Below are 25,246 nucleotides of genomic sequence, written 5' to 3' on the forward strand. Positions count from 1 at the left end.
CTCCAAATGGGGTCATGAAGAGTCGGACATGACTGAAAAATGACTCAACAACAACAAATCATTAAATGTGTTATTTTCATTTCCTTAACAAGACTGTGATTTCCTTACAGGGAAAAGACCATGTATGGACTCCCCCTCCCAATACCCAATGGCTCATATTTCTACAGTACCTTATGGTTCATAAAGCGCTTTCCTCACATTGACCCTGTGAGGTAAGTAATGAAAGTATTACTGCCTTCATTTTACAGATGAAAAAAACTGAGGACCAGAAGTTGCCAAGGGTCAAGGGTCATGCAGCGAGTATTAGAGCCTAGATTCAAATCCATTTCTGTCCTGATTCCAAAGCTACCATTCTTTCCACTATGCCATGCTATCTCATGCAGAAGGGCTCACCAAATATTGTATTGTCTCAAGGTTTCCTTAGTTTTAGTGTAGTGTAGGAGAAAGGGTGATCGATTTAGTTAGAAGCCTGGGATTCTAATCCTGGCTCTCCCATTCACTGCCTGTGAAGCCTTGGGCAAGTCATTTAACCTCTTCAGTTTCTCATCTATAAAGCCAGAGGGGCAGATTAGATAACTGATGTCTTTCGACTAACAATAATAGCTTTAGCATTTAATTTTGTTTATGATCTTTCCATTTATGATCTTATATAGGTAGTGGTGGGTGGGGGCGGGGTGTACTTTGGTGGCGCAGTGGATAGAGCACTGGGCCTGGAGTCAGAAAGACCAGATTTCAAATGCGACCTCAGACATTTACTAGTTGTGTGATCCTGGGCAAGTCATTTAACCCCGACTAAATCTGGAGGATTTGGCAAGGAAGGAAATGGCGAGCCACTCTAGTATCATGCCAAGAAAACTCCGTGGACAGTCGGTCCATGGAACCATGAAGAGTTGAACATGACTGAAGAACAATGACAATAGATAGGTGTTGGTCCTACCCACTGGTCCTATGATTTCATTGGTTTAGGGAACTTTCAGGTGAGTAAACTCCTTCTATTAATGCTGGTTGTAACCTGCCTTGAAATTTATAACCTTGGGGAGAATTGCCTAGAACAGAGATGTAAAAAAACTTGGCCCCCAGGCTACATGCAAGCTTACAACCCTCCTGAGATTAAAATAATTGGGAAATATTTAACAACATAAATAACATATAATCAAATACAGAAAACATTACATTTAAAAACTAAGTCAGTATGCATCCCACCTATCCTGCGCCTTATGGATAGTATAGTGGCCTCCATTTCTTTGTGAGTTTGACACTACCAAGCTAGAAGGCTGAGAAATTAAATGACCCATCCAGGGTCACACACCCAGTATACCCAGAGAAGACTGGGTAAAGTATCGTCGTCTCTATTATACAGATCAAGGCAGGATCTGAACTTGGAGTAGTTAGCTGATTTGCTCAGTCGTGTCATCAACAACCGCCATGCTCTGTCCCAGAACCCAGTGAGTGTTGAAGGCTGGACTAAATCTAGTCCAGGTCTTCTAACTCCAAGGCTGGTGGTGCTGCCACTAATGCCCAGTGTCCCTTGTCAATGTAGCCTCTTGTTCTGTATATGCCTCCTTGGAAAGGTGTTTTAGCTGTAGACCAGGTAACCATCGGCTTTCGAAGCATGTTAGTTGGCATCTCCTGCCTCAGGCAGGCTCACTGCGTAGGCTTCCGCAGAAGGTTGGCAACATCATTTCTTTTATATATTTCTTAAAAATTGGATTGTGTTAAAGTTCAAAGTGTAGTCCAGATATAAGAACTGCCTTGTTTGGTTTTCTCATGTTACGACTTTCTGCAGAGTGGGGGACACTGGGCTCTTTTCTCTTTCCTCAGTCATTGGTTTTTTCCCCACATTGGCAGCGATGTAATCTCCTAAGCTCCAATATGACCCTCAAAGAGGAAGCGCTGTCCGAGGAGTCAAGAACTCTGGAGTTCAATTCCGTCTATTGGGACTAGCTGGCTGGGTGGCCTCAGTGTGTGGGCAAATCTATTAACATATTTTCATCTGTAAATGAAGACATTCATACTGCAGAGTGGTAACTAACCCAGAGACTGTTTTTTTTTAATTAATTAATTTGTTTTCTATTTTTCGAACATTCATTATTGCATTTTTAGTTCCAAATTCTCTCCTGTTCTATGGCCCCTCCCCCGCCCTCACTGAGAAGTCAAGCAATATAATAACCATTATATATGTGAAGTCATGCAAAACATACTTCCAGATTAGGCAAGCTGCCAAAATAAAAAAGTAATAGCAAGGCAGATAAAGAAGATGAAAAAAAAGTTTCAATCCGCACTCAGAGTTCATCAGTTCTCTCTCTGGAGGTGGATAACATTTTTTTTATCATGAGTCCTTTCAACCCAGAGATTGTTAAAGATAATACTGAAAAAAATGAGATGACAAATATGAACCATACCTTGACATTTTCTCTTCTATTTTAGTTCAGTCACAGCAGGGTAATGCATTTTAGATTTTTTAAAAAAATTGAAGCGATTATCTGAAGCTGTCTTTGCTAGCTGTCTGACTTTGGCCGAGTTTCCTTACCTCCTAGGGTTCCAGTTGCATAATCTCTAAGACAGGGATAATATCTTGCAGGACAGACATGCTGGACCAGATCATAATTACAATGATAACGAATGAATGAACGAATGGATAAGTATTCATTAAGTACTTTTTATGTACAAAACAGGCTAAGCACTGGGCGTACCAATAGAAAAGCCAGTCCCCCATCTCCAGGAGAGCCCATTCTAGTCTAAGAGACAACACATATGGAAGGTTTCCAACTGAGATTCAGATGGGTAGTTGGATATGCTTCTTAGGACAGAGCAGCAAAGCAGATGGTAGGGTATCCCTTTCAGTGTCATTTCCATTGATAACCTGATAGTAGTTTCTACTCCTGAACTATTTGATGGGGCCAAGGACTTTGGTGGCCAGGCCTTTGTTTACTGGGCCTTCAGGAGCAGTGGCCATGCTGCCTCTCCACAGGGGTGTCTGCCTTCAATGATGACTGAGGGCACTGTACTAGAAGCAGGACCAATGGTCTGGCTGTCACCTAAGGCTCTTGGGGCCATGGGCCTGAGTTAGTTCCATAAAGATCTGAGGGGAAGTGGTCTTCAAGGTGGTGATGGTGGTGGTGGTTTCCCTTGCCTAATATATGTTTCCTTTTGTCTTGTCTTTGATGTGCTGCTGCCTCAGCAAGACGGGCATGCTTTAAACTTTCATTTGTATGGCAACTCACAGTGCATGCCTTGCTTTTCTCACATTAGCCCCATAAGAAACGTAGTGGAAGCATCAAAACCCATGCTTTCCAAAGGAGGTAGCTGAGGTTCAGAGAGGTTGAAAGACTGGGTTGCAATTTCAAAGCTAGCAATGTCTGGAACTCAGACACAAACACAAGCCTTCTAAGGTTACAAGCCCAGCAGAGCTGCCAGTAGGAATTCTGGTGCCTGGGATTAAGTGAAGGTATGGAAGAAAGATGGGGAGAGACTGTTAAGTAGCTGCTAGAGAGGCTGCCATTCTAAGAAGGAACCTGGGTACGACTGGGATGGGACCAAAGCCAAAGCCAAGCCAAACTTACAGACAAACCCTTATATGAATCGAAAAATTCATGGGATTTAGAATCATTGATTTAGAACTAGAAAGGTCATTTAATTGAACACCTCCATCACACTCCCATTTTACTGAGAAAGAGGAAATGATTGCCCAAGATTTCACAAAAAGGAAGTAGAAGAGGCAGAATTCAATTCATTCCCTGGTGAAGGCTTATAGGAAATGATGAACAATGAAGTAAACACAGCCAGGAGACATATATAACAGTAACAAAATAACAACATGAAGACAATTTTTAAGGACTTGACAACACTGTTTAATTCAATAGCCAATCACGATTCTGTAGGACTGATGAAGAATGCTATCCACTCCTGACAGAGGGAGCATGGACCTTTGTATGCAGAGTGAAAGACATATTTTTGGACATGGCCAATGGAGGAATTTGCTTTGCGTACTTCTGCTTATTTGTGGCAAGGGTTTGGTTTGGTTTCTTTTTCAATTGGGAGGGTAGTTGGGAGGGAGACAAAAATATTTTTATTAATTGAAAAACATTTTTAAAAGAAAATCATTCAATCCCAAGGCCTTTGAATGCAAGTCCAGTGCTCTTCCAACTGCTTGTTATTATAGCTTGACTTATTGGCATAATATTTATATACTGTTTATTTTTAACGTATATTGTCTCATTTGAGCCTCACAAAAACTCTGGGATATAAGTGCTATTATTATCTCCATATTACAGATGAGGAAATTGAGGCACACAGCTTAAGTGACTTGCCCAGGGTCACACAGCAAATATGTATTATTAGCACAAAATAAAATAGTTTACTCTCTAAGTGACACATATTGACCCTCAAAAAAACCTCATGAAAACTATAAAATAATTTACTCTCTAAGTAACTTATATATTGACCCTGATGGGCTGGCCATACAAGGCTCTTCCACCTCTGAGATTTTAATGCTTCTTCCTTTTTCCCTTCCTGATTCACTTTTGTGATTGTTTGCTTTCTCCTTTGCTTCCTCTTGTCTGCTCTCTCCCTTTGCTCATCTCCTTTGCCTGTATCTTTCCTATCTATTGTATCCTTTCTCACTCCTGGCACCCACAGAAGCTACCTATGAGAACCTCACAGGCTTTTAGGCAGGACTTGGGCACCCAGGGTCTTCTTGGAGAAAAAACTCCAGGGTAACCATTGTGGAACCCAGCAGCAGGGACAGACCTGTAGAGATGCTCTTAGAGGGGAGAGGCTGATGACAAAGAAATGGGAATGTCTGTAATTTGCATCTCTAGCACCTAGCATTGTGTATATGTTAGGTGCTTAATAAGTAACTGCTTGCTGAATCAAATTGATTGGAGAGATCATTATTTCTGTGTTGGCATTCCTGCCTCTAAAGATAGAACCTGGGCTATTTGTTAATTGTATCGAAGTTACCAGGGAGAAAGGTGTCCTCCCTGACACCAGTATGATTTTAACTTCTGAACTGTCTCCTTCCCTACATCTTGACTCCACGCTAGAGAAAGCCACCATTTTGTACACACATATGTGTGCACACACACACATACACAAAACCATATTATATAGACTTCTGTTTTCTAGTTCTTTCTCTGGAGGTGGATAGCATTTTCCTTCATAGGTCCTTTGTAGTTTCTTTGGATACTTATAATACTCGGAATAACTTAGTCTTACTTAGTCTTTCACAGTCACTCTTCCAACAACATCACTATTAACTATATACAATGTTGTTTTGGTTCTGCCCATTTTACTCTTCATTGTTTCATGCAAGTCTTCCCATGTTTTTTAAGCTCACCGAGCTCATCATTTCTTATAGCACAGGAGTATTCCATCACAATCACATGCCACAACTTGTTTAGCCATTCGCCAACTGATGGGCATCTCCTCAATTTCTGGTTCTTCATCAACAGCAGGCTATTATAAATGACCCTCTCCCCCCTAGTGGAAATGCCTAAGCCAAGAGTTCTTAATCTCTTTTTGTGTCATGGGCTGCTTTGGCATTCTGACAAAGTCAGTGAAAGGCTTCTCAGAATAATGTTTTTAAATGCATAAAATAAAAATGAAATAGGATTACAAAGGAAACCAATTACATAAAAATATAGTTATCAAAATATTACAAAAGAAAGAAATTGACAGGCCCCCTGAAATCTATCCAAGAACTCCTTGAGGATCTGTTGACCCCAGGTTAAGAATTCCTGGCCTAAGCAAAGGGAGCAGTAGAGCCTATCCCTCCTTCTCTCCAGTGATCCAGTACAAGGCTAGCTGACAAATATAGTAAGTACTTCAAAGTTTACAAAGTGCTTTACATACATTGCCTTTTTTGAGCTTCACAACAACTTGATGAGGGAAATGCTATCCCCATTTTACAGCTGGGAAAACTGAGGCTCAGAGAGATAAGAGACTTGCTCAGGGTCACACAGCTAGTAAAGTGTCAGAGATGGATGAATCTAGGATTCTCTTCTGCCTCTGAACCCACCAACTCTCTTCTGAACTTGGATCATCTCTGTCTCCTTCTCTGTCTCTGTCTCTATTTCTGTTGCCTTTCTGTCTCTTCCTCCTTCCCTTCCTTCTCCCCTCTCTGTCTCTATCTCCTCTCTGTCTGTCTGTCTCTGTCTAATCCCTCTCTCTTTCTTTCTGTCCCTATCTCTCTGTCTCTCTCTCTCTATCTGTGTCTGTCTGTCTCTGTCTGCCTCGGTCTGTCTGTCTCTCTCTCTGTGTCTCTCTCTGTCCCTCTCTTTCTCTCTCTGTCCCTCTCTCTCTCTGTCTGTCTCTGTCTCTCTGTTTCTCTGTCTCTGTCTGTCTGTCTGTCTCTCTCTTTTTCCCTTCTTTCCCCTCCCTCTTTTCTCAGTCTCTTCTCCCTCTCTTTTTAGCCCATCATCATTCCCTCCAGCCAGATTCCCCAACGCTGTCAAAGGAATAGTCCTTTTCTCTTTCTGCTGTCACAGTCTCAGAAATCTCCAGAGGGTGGCTGGGAAACTCCATAAAACATGAGAGCAAACACAGTCTTTATCAGGCCTTTCCTCTTTATTTAAGATGGAAAAAGGGATGGCCCCTTTAAAAAAAGAAAAAAAATCAAGGGAAGGACCCTCAGGATTGCTGTTCCAAAGAGAAACAGTTACTATTGACATTCACTGTAAGCCAGGAGGGCCCAAAATACAGCCATTAAGTGGAGCTTGGGCAGAGACCATCCTTTGACTTACTTCTTAAAGAGGCCTATTCTCTGAATGGGTGTTACCTCACTCTGAGTACCTGAAAAGGCCTAAGTCTAAAAGGGCCAGGGTCTCCCATTGCATCCTGGGTCATCTCCAGTCATCCTGATGAATATCAGGTCACTAAATCCAGATGGCTGTGGAGGAGAAAGTGAGGCTGGTGACCTTGCACACCCCTCCCTCACTGAAATCAAGGTCAACTGCAAGTCACATCATCATTTCCCTGATGTCATGGTCCTCTTTGAGAACAAAGGACAAGCACAACAACAACACAAGAGGGCAATAAAAAGTTCAAGCTTTTTGGGAAGGGAAAGAATTTCTGCAGATCCTGTGTGCTCCACTGAGGGAATTCCATGGATAGTCATCACACAATGGATAAAAGACAGAACAAATGACATCTCTCAACCCAGATGCCACCATCTCCCTGATGTTCCTTGAACTTCAGCCTCTTTATCTATTTGAGGGTGTCATCTGGGGGGGTGTGGATAGTATCCAGGATTCACTGCCCCTGCCTGGGATGAGTATTGATGGTACCAGATGCTACAGAGGCCATGGATGCCAGACATCATCAGAGCCATCAGTAACAGGTGCCAGAAGAAGAAGGTCATGAGGAATATGAGATCTGAATGTTTATCTGATTGCCAGGGATGGCCAGTAATTGGAGTATAGATTGTATTACATGTGTGGATAAACCATGAACCAAATGGGAGGGCCATCTATGTCTTTAATACCCAAAGTACAGGCTGGTCAAGGAACCAAAATTCACTTAATACCAGAGAAATCAGTATAGTGGGGATCAAAACAAGGCATATGCTTGGACTTCTATGGCATCTCTGCCCTGAGAATGTGAGTATGAGGATCAATGTCAACCCATGGAAAGACAATGCTAGGGCAGCTTATGCCAGCTTCATCTACTGCCTGGCTAGACACCTTTGACTCATTATATCTACCAGGTCACTGATGAAGAAAAAGATGAGCATGGCATGATGTTGCCATATGTTTTGATTCACTTATTTCAGTTCAGGGTCTTCCAAGTCCATAATGCTATCCTACTTGAACCCGGTGGGAAGAAGAACCCACTCAAAATACCGGTCAGGGAATATTCAATCTTGATTAGGTCTTCAATGGGGAGCTTCTATAGCCAGCCCTTTGATCTCTTTTCCCAGGGAGAAAGCAGGAGAATCAGGAGCTACTGCCTCACAGTATGGACATGGATAGCAGAACGGTTTAGTAGAATTCATAAAAGACCAATATTAGCCCCAGGAAGAAGTGGCCCCAGAATGAAGTCATGGTGGCGGTAAATGGGTAGCCAGTGCCAAGATAGGCTAAGTAGCATGAATATTGAACAAAGGCCCACAAACAGAAGCTGGAGCATCTGAAATAGAGAGTAACCTCTCTTCAGCCTTATTTATACAACCTGTACAGGGGATGGGCAAAATCCCTATCCTTTTTCTACCTCTGGGATTTCTTCACACACGGAGAACTGATTGGACTATTCCCTAGGACAAGATTTCCTCCCAAACAAATGTGATGCCTTGTCATCACCTATCTGCCAGATTAGGGTCAACCTTAGTAGCATCCAAAGAGAATTGTCTCTGATTGGCTCAGGGAGCAGGTGACCCAGGAGGTTGACAGGAGTCCCATGCCATGGACTTGCAAGACTGGCCCCTTAAAAAGGTAATCTCAATGGGGGCATCTAGGTGCCACAGTGGTTAGAGCACTGGCCCTGGAGTCAGGAGAGACTGAGCTCAAATCCAGCCTCAGACACTAACTAGCTGTGTGACCCTGGACAAGTCACTTAACTTTGATTGCCTTAAAAAAAGGTAACTTCATTCTATTTCCCCCTCTTTTAAAAACCATTATTAATTATAATATCATGTAATATTATTATAATTAATATATTACACTATTATTATTAAAGCATTATTAAAAACTTTTTACTTTGTATCTTTTCTTTTCCCTTTCCCATCACTCTTCTCTGAGGGATTACTCATTAGGAGAGGCTGGAGCACCTGAGGTGTGACAGTGATCACAGACTACCTCAGAGAGGTGTAAAACGTATTAGCTTACACCCTCCCCACCTCACACCTGTTATTACATCCATGAACACCAGAATGAGCTGTTACTAAGGGACCTAGAGGCAAATTTCTGAAAAGGACTCTCTCCTCTTCTCTTTTGAGCCATCATATTCCCTTTTTGAAGCACTGATTTTAATTCCCTCTCTACTCATCCAAAGCTTCTCAACATTAGCACTTACATTCCATAGTTGTTGTGGTATGGAGTTTAAAATTGTCTAACCTACAATAAAAGAAACTAATGCAGAGCTCTAAGCCAATGGCACTTTATTAAACGGTTCATGGTCCCTTCTAATGAAGAAGACTTCAGATCTTTCTCATGATCTGAGATGTTCCTGGTCCTCAGGACCTTACTTTTATAGGGTTTGATACCCAAATATGCAAAAAAGGCATGGCAAAATGCAGAATCTCATTGGTTGATAGACTTTGCTCTTGAGTGCCAACGATTAAGATGGGCAAGGCAAGAGTCATCTGTGGTGACCAAGGGGTCATAAGATGGTAAAGCAGGATGGAGAGATCTCTGTCAGAATTCGTGGTTGTGCAAATGAGCTTCCTAATTGGTAAAAAGCAGGGAACGTTACATTGAAGTTTGAAGCCTACTATAAAGGCCTGCTATAAGAAACTATCTTATCTAATGATCCTTATATGATTTATGTAAAATATCATACTGATTAATACTAATTGGAATAGAGTAGGGGTCCTAGTGAATCATATCCCCCAGGGAGGATGAAATGAGATCGTTTGAGAGGAAGAGTGATAGGAAAAGGAAAAGGAAAGAGAAAAAGCGAGAAATATAAAGCACTTTGCACAGTGCCTGGCACCTAGTAAGCTATATAAACGTTAGCTTTTATTCTTGTCACTCTTATTCTTTTTTGGCCTTCCAGATCCTGACATCCTGTAACCCAAGGCTTACATTTTTTTCACTCACAACCCCTTCAACGCTTCTTAAACTGTGGGTCAGGACCCACTGCACCCACACGCTCCTGCTCCTCTCATTTTGGAGAAGAGGGAGGGACAGAATTTAAGCTCCTTAACATTCTCAGTGTGGCCTGGACCTAACGCCCTCACCATTACCCACAGCGCTAAAACTGTGAGAGCATTCACAGTTAGATGTTACTGGCACAAAAGATGAAACTCCCTCAGCAGGCCTCCTTTTCCTTTTCATGTCTGGACCTCCAGCTAGCTCGTCATCGCTTGGCCGTGCCTGCGCTTTTCTTCAAGCATTCTTCTTTTTATCCTTTTCTAAAACAAGCCTACGATCTTTCCTTTTTAATTCATCATTACTTCCTTTTTCTCTCTTCCCTTTTCCTGGTCCTACCACCTCTCTTCTCCCTCTGCTCTTCTTCAAATCTGGCACTCACGTAAGTTGTTTTCTATAACTAAAACTGCATAATTCCATGATATAGCACACAAGGTGTGGTCTTCCCTCTTTTTTACTGATCGTTGATGGGGGACAGGGATAGTGGCAGCAGCAGCAGTGATTTTTTCACCCTTTGGAGGAGCCCAGCATCTATCAATCATTCAAATCCTTTCCACAATTGTCTTTCGCCTCATTATTCCACTTCTCACTGCTTTCCATGACACCAATTCTTTTCTCTTGCATTATTTTAAGACTTTTGTAGTGAATAGGAATGTGCAGAAATACCCAGTACAATCATTTGGGAAAAAACAACAACAGCAGTGAAAATGAATTTACAAATAATTTTTGCTACTTCGGAAAGAGCAGAACTTAACTAATGAAAAGAAGCAAAGGAAAGATTTTTTTTGTTGTTCATTTGCATCCACCCCTTTGTGACCCCATTGGGGTTTTATTGACAAAGATACTAGAGTGATTTGCCATTTCCTTCTCCAGCTCATTTTACAGAGAAGAAACTGAGGCAAACAGGGGTAAGTGACTTGGCCAGGGTCACATGGCCAGTAGTAAGTGTCTGAGACCAGATTCGAACTGAGGAGGATGAGTCTTCCTGACGCCCAGAATTCTATCCACTGCTCCACCTAGCTGTCACCAAAGGAAAGATGCTTATATTAATTGGAAAGATGGGAGGAAGTAGAATAATAGAAAAGGGAAGAAGGCATTAAACCATTTCAGGGAAAAAAAAAAAACCAAACCATGACCTTACCTGGCTTTGATGTAAACGCCTAATAGATTATGAGCTCCTACAGGAAGGGAATATGTTGTTTCCTATTGTTTTCCCTAGCACGTAGGCCACTAGGGAGGCAGCTGAGTACAATAAGAGGGAGCACTGGATTTGGAGACAGAGGAGCTTAGTTCCAGTCAAAGCTCCACCCTCTACTCTTTATGTTGTCTTGGGCAAATCATTTCAGTTTTCTGGGCCTCACTTTCCTCATTTGTAAAATGAGGGGTTTGGACTAGATGACCTCTGAGGTCCCTTCCAACTTTCATCCCGTGATCCTATCATACTTGCTAAGTCTGAGACTGATACAATGCCTTGCATATAGTAAGTGATAAATGGTTATTGTGTTAAATTGTTGAATTATGTAGTCTCCTAAGCATTCTTTTTTTTTTGAGGGGGGAAGGCAGGGCAATTGGGGTTAAGTGACTTGCCCAAGGTCACACAGCTAGTGTGTCAAATGTCTGAGGCTGGATTTGAATTCAGGTCCTCCTGACTCCAGGGCACGTGCTCTACTCACTGTGCCACCTAGCAGCCCTCCTAAGCATTCTTAATTATTTTTTCACAGTATATTCTGAGACAGACTTTTCTCTGGCTGTCTATCTTACCAATCCCTAGTCCTTTGGGGTTGCTTATTAAAGCTGCTAGATAGAGGTGAGGCTTCTTCTAATGTCTTTAAAATGTTTAAAGAAAGAAACAAAAGTTTGACATCTTTAAGAAATCTTAAATGTTAGAAGCATCATGTTTTTCTTTTTTTCTGATATTGGGGAGGTGGGAGAGAGAAAATAGATTTCTATAAATTAAAAAAACTCAGGCCTGGAGCTATTGGGAAAGTGGTAAGGGAAAGGGAACCAATAGGGAACTCCTAGGCTAGTGAAAAGATTGTCTTTACCTGTTCTGTGCAAAATAACTTTTATATTGAAATTTAGGTGATCGTTTGGGAGAAAGGAATAACTTGGTTGCTAAGGAAACTATTTCCCATCTAAAGAAAAAAAATCCATCACCAAGTTTTATGCAGACTAAGAGCAATATCACAAAGTATGCACTTGAAAAAAAATTCTGAATGAGCAAAGCAAAGCTGTAGGGATAGTATGTATATGTATATGTATATGTATATGTATATGTATATGTATATGTATATGTATATGTATATGTATATGTATGTGTCACCATTATTTCATTAGATGGGATTTACAGAACTTCATGGAATGCACATAGCCTGGGATGGGGCAAAAATGTTTCAGTGTTTGCAGGGTAGGGCCTGTTGTGTTGTAATAGACTGTTATCAATGAATTTTTTTTTAAAATATTGGGTGGAACTGAAGACAGATTCAAGACTTCTCTGAGTTTAGCAGGAGAGAAAGAAGAGAGAGAAACTCATTAGATACTGCCAAATCCCGGCTAACAACATAAGAAGCCTGTGCCATCCGGGACTCAGCAGCAAATGGAAAAGGGCCGTGAACAACTTAGCAGGAGGCTATGGGCCTACCAAGGGCTCAAGGCCTTTACACAAGTGAAACAAGAGTGAGGAAAAAGTTAGTTTTCCTCAAAGAAAGAAGGAAACCCATGACTAACTGATAGTTAAGTAAGAGAAGGACCTTAACTTGGTGCTTGGTTTTCGGGAAAATTTTCTTCACAGTAGAAATTTGTTATGCAAATATCCCTAATTATCAGCAATTTATATGTGTGTGTGTGTGTGTGTATGTGTGTATGTATATATGCAAACTATTATTTTAACCAAGTTACATTTTATAGAAAAAGCATAACTGACTAAAGCATAACATTTTATGCTTTGGAAGAAATTGGAGAGCTAATGTGACCCTCTCATCCTGTGGTTAAGGAAGCTGAAGCCAGAGAGGATATTTGTCCAAGGTTGTGTTGATCAGGCCAATTCTATCATTCAAATCTAGGCTTTGTATCCAGTGCTCTTTTCATTCTTCTGGTTGCTGTTGTTCAGTTGTTTTCAGAGTGGTTTGCCATTTCCTTTTGTAGCTCATTTTACAGATAAGCAAACTGAGGCATACAGAGTTAAATGACTTGCCCAGGGCCACATAGCTAATAAGTATCTGAGGCCAGATTTGAACTCTGGAAGATGAGTCTTCCTGACTCCAGGCCTGGCACTCTATCCGCTATGCCACCTAGCTTTCACTCTCCTAGAGGGCCTCTAAATCAGGAGTTCTGACAGTCAGTTTGAGAAAGCTGAGATGGTAATCTAATATAGCCATAACCGCTGGCACCATTGTTTGTCTTAGTGTTTATAGGCACATTGGGAGTGAGGAATAAAGCAGTCTTTGTAGCTGTGTTTTATAACTACAAGTCTAGAGTCTCACAGGCACTTGGATTTAAAATTCTTCTTTGATTTGGAAGAGACTTTGGAGATCATTGAGTCCTACCTCTTCATTCTAACACTTGAGGAAACCGAGTCCCAGAAAGTTTCAATGACTTGCCCAAGGTCACACAGGCAGTAAGTGGCAGAGCTGGGATGCAACCCTAGACCCTCTAACTTCAAATTCCATGCCCTTTCTACTTCTACCTTTTCCATTACTCACCTGCAAAATTTTTGCTACCAATGTTCCTTATTTCTTGAATGCTGTAAACTTCTCCTTCTCCTCCTCCTTCTCCCCGTGTCTTATTCCTCTCAAGCCCTCTGTTCCCTCCATCTTTCTGATCCAGTATCACTTCCTGAGTGTTCCACATTGAGGGTACAGAGAATAGAGTAATCTGTAGTAGAGAATTCACATGGTTTTACTCAAGGTTGGTATTATTTCAATTAAGAAACACTGTTCTATGGGGCAAGGCTATCAAGATCAACCTCAGAAGCCATGGCGAATATGCCCTTTGCCAATCCATCACCTTTCTAAATTTTGGATTGACTTGATGTGAGAGAGATCCTGGGTACTTAGTATGTGCTTATCTAGACCAAAGGGAGATGGAGTGCTGTCAAATTATTTGGTTAATTTGAACTAGTAGACGATAAAATATTGTGCCCCCTTTGGTGTCTTCATTACCTAGGCTGGTTAACTGAAATTGTTATTTATTTCCCTGCACTTGGTGCTATCTAGACACTTGACATTCAGTATTCAGAGTCTATTATGAATTAATTTTCAACTTTTTATCCTTCTACTGTTTTTGAGGCCAAGCATATATATTACAGAGCTGCATTTTTTTTTCCTGATAGTTTTAAACTCTTTCTCCCAAGTGAATGATAATGTTGATGGAACCATGGAAGCAACACCAACAAAGAAATTATATCATTTCAAGGTTCCATGGTCAGGAAATCTAATGTGCTAGCACAGAGTACCTAGGGATGAATGTACAATACTGCCAAATGCTTCTGAGAAGTTTGTTTTATTCAATAGTGGTTGAAATACAATCAACCTAGATTTTTTTTCTGAAAGTATAATAAATATTAAATTTTATATTCTAAAATTATGTTTATATCACATGTAATGTGTGCATATATAATTATAAAATTAGCAGATGGTATCTTCTGCCAATAACTACATTCTGTATAGCATCCTTTTATGGACACCTAGATTTAAGGTTGTTCTTTCATTGGTATTTTTGATCTCTTCCATACACACAAACACTTTTTATGTTCTAATGTATTTGTTTTTCCCCTGCAGAAAAGCTTTCTGATAATTTTCTACTTCTCCTGCTCCCCTACAACATCCTTTCCCCATGACTCGAATAGCTACAAACTGAAGATGCTAACTGCATCTGTGTGAATTAATAATTCTGCTCAATTCCTAATAAAATGCTGCCTGGTTCTCAAGCAGAGGATTCATATAAACATAGTCTTAAATTGGGAAATTGAGATCCATGTGGTACAAGTTGTCAGTATATACATTCCCCTCCTTTATTTTGTATGAATTAAAAAATTGTTTTGTCCACAAATTTTGGCATTTAGCATCAAACCAAAGTGCTTGCCATTTTAATAATTTGCTTTCTTTTTCCATGATGTGATCCAACAATAAGCATTTATTAGGATCTCTCTGAAACCACTTCACACCTGGCTAGGAATTACTTTTCATTACAGCCTTGAGGAACCCAATTTTCTCCAAGGTGGAATTCTCCTGTGCAGTTCCGTAGTCTATCTGGCTTGTTACTCTGCTGATTGTAATTTCTTCTATGTGCCAGAGCTTTTTGAAAATCACATATATTCCCACTGAAAGGGGTAAGCAGAAGGATGGAATAGAAAGCAGCCATGTGTCAGATTTGGTATCACTAATTTTGTGATTAGAGCTATTTTCATGCTCAGAGACAAATCACAGAGAGTAGAGAGGATATTTGATTCTCTAAAACAGGATGTAATCAATTCAGCCATGCAAATTAGTTCATACCCAGAGCCTAATGGAGATTTAATAAGCCCTGGTACTCTTTTTGATTACTTTCTTGTTAGACTACTATGAGAATGACTTTGGATTTGGTGTGGGAACCATGTGCCCCTGTTTTGCTGAGACACGTCTTCCATTTCCTGGGTGGAGCAGGTCAATTTGAAGGCTATTTTCCTTTTTTTTTTAAAAAAAATAGTTTTTTCTAACTTTAACTTGACAAACATCAACAAACATTAACTTTTATATATACAAAGAACAGAAAAAGATGATATGTGAAATTATGAATTTTTATTATATATAGTTTGTTTTTTCAAAGTATATAATACATCTAACATGTTAGTTTCAAAATCGTTCTGCTTGTCTGTCTCAATTTCTACTCTGTGCATTAAAATATGCTTCAATGACTTTCTTTTTTTGCATTACTATCTCTACTCCTCCCCTAAAAAAAAACCCAAAACAAAACCAGCCCTAAACCTTTCATTATAAACAAGTACAGTTAAGTAAAACAAATCCACACATCGTCCATGTCCAAAAATGTGTGTCACATTCTAATAATAGCTCACTTCTCTGCCAGGAAATGGGTAGCATGCTTCATTATTAGTCTTCTGAAGCTGTGGCTGCTCATCGCATTGATTATAAATAGCTACCAAATGTTAGTTATTTCATCAGCAGTCCTCTGGAGTTGTAATCTTTGCATTGATCAGAGTTCTTAAATTTTTCAAGGTTGTTTTTCTTTGCAATATTACAGTTACTAATAAATTGTTCTCCTGGTTCTGCTCACTTCCCTCTGTATAAGTTCATAAGCATCTTCCCAGGTTTCTCTGAATCCATCCCTTTTGTCATTTCTTATGATGAGATAATATTTCCATACATTCCTATACCATAATTTGTATTAATACCTGCTTGATGCTAAGAAAAGCTAGGGAATGGGCATTACCATTTTGGGAAGAATTCCTATGGAAGATTTATGGGAGGATGTTGATAAGATTTTCGCAAGATGAAAGCTTGTGGATGGGATGCATTCTGTAGTAGAAGAAGGAGTACCCACACTGATAAAACCACAGCTCCATGGCATTGAACCACTGTTCAATTTTCTCTTTCTACAGTGATTGCATAGTTTGTAACCAATTCAAGCAACCAATGTTATTAAAAGAATGCTTCTGGTGTAAAAACATACACATACATGCACATGCACATGCACATATACATATACATCAATGAATATGCAAATAGAGATGAAGATGTATAGACATAGCTATACTATTAATGATTTGTGGCCCACTCCAGGCTCTGTACATTTTCTTTGGACAAAAATTATTATACTTAATAAACTTAATTTATTCTTCAAATATCAAGATTTGTAAGGGAACAATTTTTTTTTTTTTTTTTTTTTTTTTTTTTTTTAAATTTATTTTTTATTTATTTTTAGTTTACCACACACGGTTCTACATAGTTTTGAGTTCCAGTTTTTCTCCCCTCCCTCCCCCCTCCCTCCCCAAGACGGCATGAAGTCTCATATAACTGTCATGTATAACTTCGCATTAAATTAATTTATGCTCTAGTCAAGTCGTGGAGAAGAATTTTGACCAATGGAATGAATCATGAGAAAGAAGAAACAGAACCAAAAAAAAAAAAACAAAAAAAAAAACCCCAAAACCAAAAACAAAAGAGAAGCAGAAAAGGCGAGCATGTAGTAGTGTGCCTCAGTCTGTATTCAAACTTCGCAGTTCTTTCTCTGAATGAAGATAGCATTCTCCATCGTGAGTCCCCTGGAGTTGTCCTTGCCCCTTTAGGTTGCTGAGAGAAGCGCAGTACGTCAGGGTTGGTCCTCACGGAATCCACATATCTGTGGCTGTGCACAACGTTCTCCTGGCTCTGCTCCGCTCACTCAGCATTATGTCGTGTAGGTTTTTCCAGGTTGTTATGAAGTCTGCATCATCCCCATTTCTTATGGCACAATAGTATTCCATCACCTTCATATACCACAGCTTGTTCAGCCATTCCCCAATTGATGGGCATCCCTTTGCTTTCCAATTCTTGGCTACCACAAAGAGAGCTGCTATAAATATCCTTGTACATATGGGTCCTTTTCCCGCTTGTGTGATTTCTTTGGGATACAACCCTAGAAGTGGTATTACTGGGTCAAAGGGTATGAACATTTCTATAGCCCTTTGGGCATAGTTCCACACCGCCCTCCAAAATGGCTGGATCAGCTCACAACTCCACCAGCAATGCAACAATAGGGAACAATGTTTTAATATGGAATTGACTAGGGGGCTCAAAAGTGTGGGTCAGTTTGCTTAACTGTTATTCTTTAAATGGGTATCATTGAATGTATTATTTGATATTTAGGTGAAGTGGATTTGGCAACTTAGTTAATTTAAATTTGCTTAATATTCACAGTTCAGATCAACATCATCATTCCATGTATATGTTTCAGTGGTCATTGGAAAATATGCTGTATGAAGCATACAAACATATGTATAGCATACTCATTCCAAATATTTTGTCCTCCATATTTGGTGGGTTTGAATAGATAGATGCCCTTTTTCAATTTAGACTTGTTTAGTATGCTAAAATAAATGAATATAATCAGAAGATGTGAAAAAACCTTAAATACAGACATTTCTCTTTTTTTAAAGGCATATATTAGGTTTCCTGCCTATATTTACTTATAAAAAAGGCCAAAGTATAATTTCTTTGCAACATTAAATTAATTTGCTAGCCTTTTCAATAAAAATGAGTTCATGTCTTGTCACCATGTAAGTGCTGAGACTACTCAAATTTTAACTGTCTCACTCTGCATATATATTTACGTGTGTGTATATATACATATACATACATACATATACATACACACATATGTGTGTATATATGACATAAAGACCTAAGAAAAAATTATCTTTCCTTTTACCATATGGGTGGATCTTATAGAAATAAAAGGGAAGGGATAAAAATAATAAAATAAAATAATAATAAAAATTTTGTGTATTCAGGGAAGATTCCTGGCCATTTTCTGCTACCTCTTCCCCCTATATCCTGATGTTTTCTTTTACTATTCTTTGTAGACAAGTCTCAAGAGTTCCTTTCTAACTAACTTATGGAACCCTTGTGCTTCTAAGGAAAAGAGATAAAAGGAGGAAGAAAGCTGGCTTGGGAATATCAGGTGGGAGGAGAAGCAAATGATGTGTCATGCTAGGGCATGGGTAAGAGCAATGCAAGGCTGGCTAGGAGGGGCCATGAGCTGGGATCTGAGGCAAATACACCTGGCTAAAATCAGCCCATTTGCAGGAAGGTAGACAGGGTTGGAGTGAATAGGTCATTGTCTGACTGGTAAGAGGAATTTAGGGAGACATTGAAAGTGAGCCCTTTTTCTAGGATGAAGACCTTTGGTTCCCTTTATCTCCTCTCCTCTCCTTTAAAAAAAATCTTCCTAGGTAAGGGTGAGCATGTAAGGACCTGGAGGTATATGTTTACAACTAGAAAGAGGGACATAGGTACAGGGAAGGGCAGGGGTAGAGAAAGTTTCTTTTATATGACTCAAGCACTTAGAAGGAACCTGGACTTATAAATATCCCTCAATCCTTCACTTTGTGAATACGCACATACTCCCTGGCCATAGTGAGGAGGGCATCCTTTGCTAGTCCCTTATATCTTACTGTTTTAAGAGATTTAAGCAAAAACATGGAGATTATACTAATTAGCATGTGGTGGGAAGCCAAGGCTGAGAAGACCCAGGGCTAGAAGGACCTGCACTTTCTCCAAGATTACTAATGATCTTTTAATTAATAAATCTTGTAAACTTTTCTCAGTCATCCTCCTCTTTGATTTCTATCACCTTTGACAATATTGACCATTCTTCCTCCCCCACCCTACCCACCATATTTCCTGGATATGCTGTCCTTGATTTTTCAGGTTACTGCTTTCTTGGTTCTACTCTCCATTTGGCTTCTTGTTGATCTTGTTTGCTGGTTAATAATCCATAAATCTTCCCCTAAATCTAAGTATCCTCTAAGGCTCTGTCCTACGTTCTCTTTTCTCTCTTCACATTTTCCCTTTGGTGATCTCATCCATTTCCATGGATTCAATGATAATTTCTATGCAGGTGACTTCTAGATCTAAATATTCAAACCACATTTTTTTTTTATTGCGTTCCAGTACCACTAACTGCCTACCGGACATTTCCAACTAGATCTCCTCTAAGCAGGAGATATTATCTTTTCCATGGAAACTTCCCATATTTCTATTTTCCCTATTTTTATGGGGAATATCACCATCCATCTATTCACATCCATTCACTTGTCTTCAAACCCCTATTCCTCATATCCAATCAAGTTTCATTGACATCTATCTCCACGATGTTTCTCTCATTGATCCCCCTTTCTCCACCTACACACCAACCACTATAATTCAGGACCTCATCATCATCTCTAGTCTAAACCATTATGATAGCCTCCTAGTAGATCACTCTGCCTCCAGTATTTTTTCAGTCAAATTGATCCTTCATATAGTTTGTATTTACTTATATGTATGCATACTGTTCTTTCTCTGACTCTTCCCCAAACCCTCACATGAAAACTCCTTGAGGTTAGAACTGTTTAGTTTTGCCTTTGTAGTCCCAGATGCTAGCATAGTTCCTGACACATAATAAATATATTTGGATTGATTAATTGAATGAATACGTAAACAGTGATAAGTCTCTCAAACCTAGTGAGGCTGGAAAGGCTGGGCAAGTCCTTGGAGCCCTTGTCTTTTTCTAGAGAAAATCTGAAAGTGAGTAGAGCAGTTGGGAGGGGATTATAGTAGCCTACATTTGGGTAACAAAGGCCTTGAAAATGAAGGTGTTAGTGGTAAGAAGTTGGCATGAAAGTGTGCTGTATCAACACCATGCCCACAACCATGGGGAACAGTCCTTAGGACTTGAAGATTATGACAAAGACTTCTTAGATATCAGAGGAATATAAGCTCTTTGAGGGCAGGGCCATTCTCACAATTGTATCTGAATCCTCCATGCCTGGCACATTGTAGGCACTCAGTAAGTGATTGTTGACTGATTGTTGGGTTGATTTCCTTTAAACTTTTCCTCAGCAATGGGGGTGTCGAGGAATGACTAATGAGGTTTCAAATATGCCACATTTTTGAGGAAACTGACTGTGGAGATGCAAAAGATATTCTCCTAGTGATAATTCAATTTAGATTTTAGTGCTAACACTATTAGGTAAAGGTAAAGGTAAAGGTAAAGGTAAAGCAGTTTCTGAGCTAAAAAGATTGACCTTCATATGCAAATATATAAGGCATAGCAGTATAATTCAAAGGGAAGGAGACCAGAAGTCAGCTGTTTCTAGTCTGGGCTCTGTCATTTTGCTAGCTGTGTGATTCTGGTTGAGTCACTTTATGTCTTAAGGCTTCATCTTCCTCATTTGAGAAAACTTAGATGAATATACCCATAGGCAGAGTGGTTCAGTGGATAAAGAATGGCCCCTGATTCAGGAAAACCTGTGTTCAAATCCTACCTCTGACGTGACCCTGGGCAATTGATTTAACCCTTTGGTACTGTAGAAAACTCTCCAAGACTATAAATGCATGTCTCCAAGACATGCATTGATAGTTTCTTTTCCTGGAAATTTTCTATATTAGTTAAATCACAGTCCCCATTCTTAATAGCTGGATTACCTATCTCACAGATCAGCTAAGATGATATATGTAAAGTATATATGTGAGTGTGTATGTATTTCAATGTTACCTATTCTAATTAATCTTTATTATCTTAATAATCAGATATTGAAATATAATGAACAGCATCTCTAATGAAAAATATGATTGACAGCTATTTTCTTTAGAGTTACAAAAAAAAAAAGGGAAAGCACAACAAGTAGACATTCCTAAATCTCCTTATTGTGAGAAGGCAAAAAATAAAAATAAGGACAAATCAAGAAAAATAACTGCAAAGAGATCAGCTTCCCATTATGAGCCTGGCTCCCATCCATGGCATTCAGGGATGTCAAAGTAGATTTCAGGACAGTTTGGAAATTGTTCCATGAGACCTACATCCACTGTGATGTGTCTAAGGATAATTTGCTGGGGCATTTTGTAACAGAGTAAGCCTTGTATTGCAGGCAGAAGGTTCCTTTTGGACAGAGTCCAGATCATGGTTCCAAGTTTGAACCATTTTAGGAATCTGCAAAGCATTGAGCTGCTGTCCCATTGATAGGCTCTGGATAGGTAAAAGGGAGACAGGAGGGCATTCCAGGTATGTTGATGCCAATATCTGGAGAAAAGAATAGGTTTTTATTCATCACTCAGAACTCTAAGTAATGACAGAGGGAAATAGTGTGGCAGAGTGGAAAAAAGTTGTCTAGGAATCAGGACACTTGGCTCTGGTCCTGGCTCTGTACTTAGCTGTGTGACCTTGGGCTGAGGGGTGGAAGGATTAGAGTTTATAGTAAGAAAGGGTAAAGAATGGAGTTATGGAAAGATGAAATGACTACAGATTATAATCAGATAAGGGAATTTAGAGTCTGTGAACAGGGAAGTAGAACACTTGTAGGTGATGGCAAGATCGAGGGTATGACCGTCTCTATGTGTAGCTGAGGTAGAGTAGAGGATTAGGTCATAGGAACTGACTCTATTGAGGAACTGGGAAGGTGGAATATTTGAGAGAATATCAATCTGTGTGTTGAAGTCCTTTAGTATGAGGGCAGGAGCTGGGGTGGAGTGAAAGACTATGAGTCCCACACTGTACTCCTTGAGGAAGGAAAGAAAATGTTATAGGAGTTGATAGATAACAGCTGTCACGATCTGGATTGGGTGGTTAATTTGGATTAAATGAGACTCAAAGGAGAGGTTCCTGAGTGATAGGGGTAGAAGGAGAGTCTGGAAGTGGCAATGGGGAGCAAGGAGTAATCTGACTCCCTCACCATTATAAAGGACTTGGGGTGCAACTAGAGTGAAAGGACAACTAGAACTGGAAATTTTCAAACTTTGACCTAATCTCAAAAAATGAATTTTTATCTTGCTCCTGGGTTCAAGTTGCATCTAGCAGGCTTTTTTTTTTAATGAAACATTTACAATTCAAAATCTGTGTCCCTTGTTTTGCTCTGCTAAAAGGGAAAGCTGGGACCTCTCTGGCATCTATGATGCCACATTTGGCCTCTGTTCTACTGGGTTACCTTTTTTATCTGGTATTTGATACTGTGCTGGCCTTGGCTGGCTTGCTTCCCAGCTCTGTCTGTGCTCCTGGGAAAATAGATCCTAGATTCAGAGCCAGAAGGGACCTTGGAGGTCACTGAGTAAGTCAACAAGCATTTACTGTGTTTCAGATACTGTGTATAAGCACTAGGGATTTAAAAAGGGGGAAAACAGAGCCCCTGTCTCCAAGGAGCCCACATTCCACCTAATCAGGGAGACAACAAGCACATATATATGTGTATATGTATATATATACTTATACATACAGTACACATATACATATATTATACGTATGCATGTACACACATATTTATATATGTGTGTATTTGATAAATGGATATGTGTCTATATATACATATATGCATATATATGTATATATTTACATATATACACATATATACACATATACATATATACACATATACATACACACATATATACAGATATACATACATATATACATATACATATACATATACATATACATATATATATATATATATGTATATATAACTCATACAAAGTGTAAATGGGAGAGAAGGCACTGGCAATAAGGGGGACCAGGTAAGGCTTTTTGAAGAAGATGAGATTTTAGTTGAGTCTTGAATAAATAAATGAATAAAGCATTAATTAAGTGCTATTAAATTACTCCTATGTGTAAAGTACTGTGATAAGCTCTGGGGATACAAGCAGAAAAGTAAGACAGTCCCTGCTCATCTCCTGATGGAGGAAGCAACACATGTGAGAAATTTCAGTTGGAAGACAAAAGAAAAGGACCCATGGTCTTTAGGCTGCAATGACAAAGTAGATATTTATCTGTCTCCTTTAATCTCATTTCCACTGAAAAAAAATCCTATCAATTTATAATGTTGAACTATTTGATAGTGCCAAGCACTTTGGCTGCAAGCATTTTCTTCTCTAGGTCTTTAGTAGCTCTGATTGTAGCCCCTTCAGGGGCAGGTGCTAGGGTGCCTCTCCACAGGTGTTGCTTCTCAGGATAATGGCTGAGGACACTGGGCTGGAAGCAATGCTACTTCCAATACTCTTGGGCTGAGAATCTGAGTAGAGTTGGTGGTCAAGGTGGTGTTGGTGACGTGACTTGCCTGATACATGCTGCCTCCTCTTCATCAGCGTATCTTGCTACTTTATCTAGGCTGGCTTGCCTTCCCTCTGTGTGACAGTTCACATTTGATGGGGAAGGCTAGATCCTTCTCCAGAGAAACTGCTGTGACTGTGAGGCCTGGGATGGAATTAGCACTTTAGGGAAGATAAGGAATCCAGGAGGCAGAGATGAGGAAAGAGAGCATTTAGTCTGGAGATGGAGTATCACGTATGAGGCACAGTGAGGTCACTATCACTGGTTTATAGAGCATGTGCAGGGGAGTAAAGTATAAGAAAACTGAAAAGATAGGAAGGGGCCAAGTTGTTAAGGGATTTAAAAGCCAAACAGAGGATTTTATATTTGATCAAAAATAATATGACAGTATGTTGTTGTTATAACATAGTATAATATAAATATTTGGCCCTGGATCAATTATAGAAGGAAATGGGGAGCTATTAGAGTTTATCAAGTAGGGAGGTGACATTGTCAGACTTTCACTTTAGGAAGATTACTTTGACAGCTGAAGGGAGATGGTTTGGGGTGGAGAGAGACTTGAGGTAGGGAGACCAATCAGGAGGATATTGCACACTGGCTCTGGAGTCAGGAGGACCTGAGTTTAAACCCGGTCTCAGATGCTTACTGGCTGCGTGACCCTGAGCAAGTCCCTTAATCCTGATTGAGTAAAAAAAAAGGCTATTGCAATCATTGATATGATGATGGCCTACACCAGGGTGGTAGATGTACGTGTGGAAAGAGGTGACTTATTTGAGAGAGGTTATAAAGATAGAAATAACAAGCCTTGGCAACAGATGGGGCATGTGGTGTGAGTATAAGTGAAGAGTGAAGGATGGCATTGAGGTCATGAGCTTGGGAACTGGGAGGATGGTGGTATCCTTGAGGGTAATAAGTAAATTTGGGTGGGTGGGAGGTAGTTGGAGGGACAGATAATTAGTTTTGTTTTGGAAATGTGGAGTTTGAGGTGTCTACTGAACATCCGGGCAGCTAGGTGGTACAGTGGATAGAGGGTCAGACCTGGAGTCAGGAAGACCTGAAATCAAATCTGGCCTTAGACTCTTACTAGCTGTGTGACCTTGGGCAAGTCACTTAACCCTGTTTACCTCACTTTCCTCATCTGTAAACTGAGCTGGAGAAGGAAATGTCAAACCAGTCCAGTATCTTTGCCAAGAAAATCCCAAATGAGATCACGAAGGGTCTGACACAACTGAAATGACTGAACCAAAAACCCTTTGATCATCCAGTTTTAAATATCCAAAGAGTTGGTGATGAGAGACTGTAGCTCAGGAAAAAGGTTAAATAGATCTGAGCATCACTTACATAGTGATGAATGGAATCCATGCAAGCTGGTGAGGTCACCAAATGAGATGGTTTAGATGAAGAAAAGAGGAGGGCTTTGGACAGAGCCTCGGAAGACACTTACAATACCCTCATTATATGGAGAAGAGACCAAGAAGGTTAAATGATTCATTCAAAGTTGAAGAGAGTAAGAAAACTGGGATTTGGACTCAGGCCTTCAGATTTCAGAGGGCAGCTAGGTTGCAACAATTCAACTAGCAGCTTTTGTGGGGATGAAAGACCAACAGAAGCCCAACAACAAGAATGCTGCCAGCACAGGTTCTTTTGATCTGCTTTACTAAGGAAAG

The sequence above is a fragment of the Trichosurus vulpecula genome, chromosome 1, assembly GCF_011100635.1.
Source record: "Trichosurus vulpecula isolate mTriVul1 chromosome 1, mTriVul1.pri, whole genome shotgun sequence".
NCBI lineage: Eukaryota > Metazoa > Chordata > Mammalia > Diprotodontia > Phalangeridae > Trichosurus > Trichosurus vulpecula.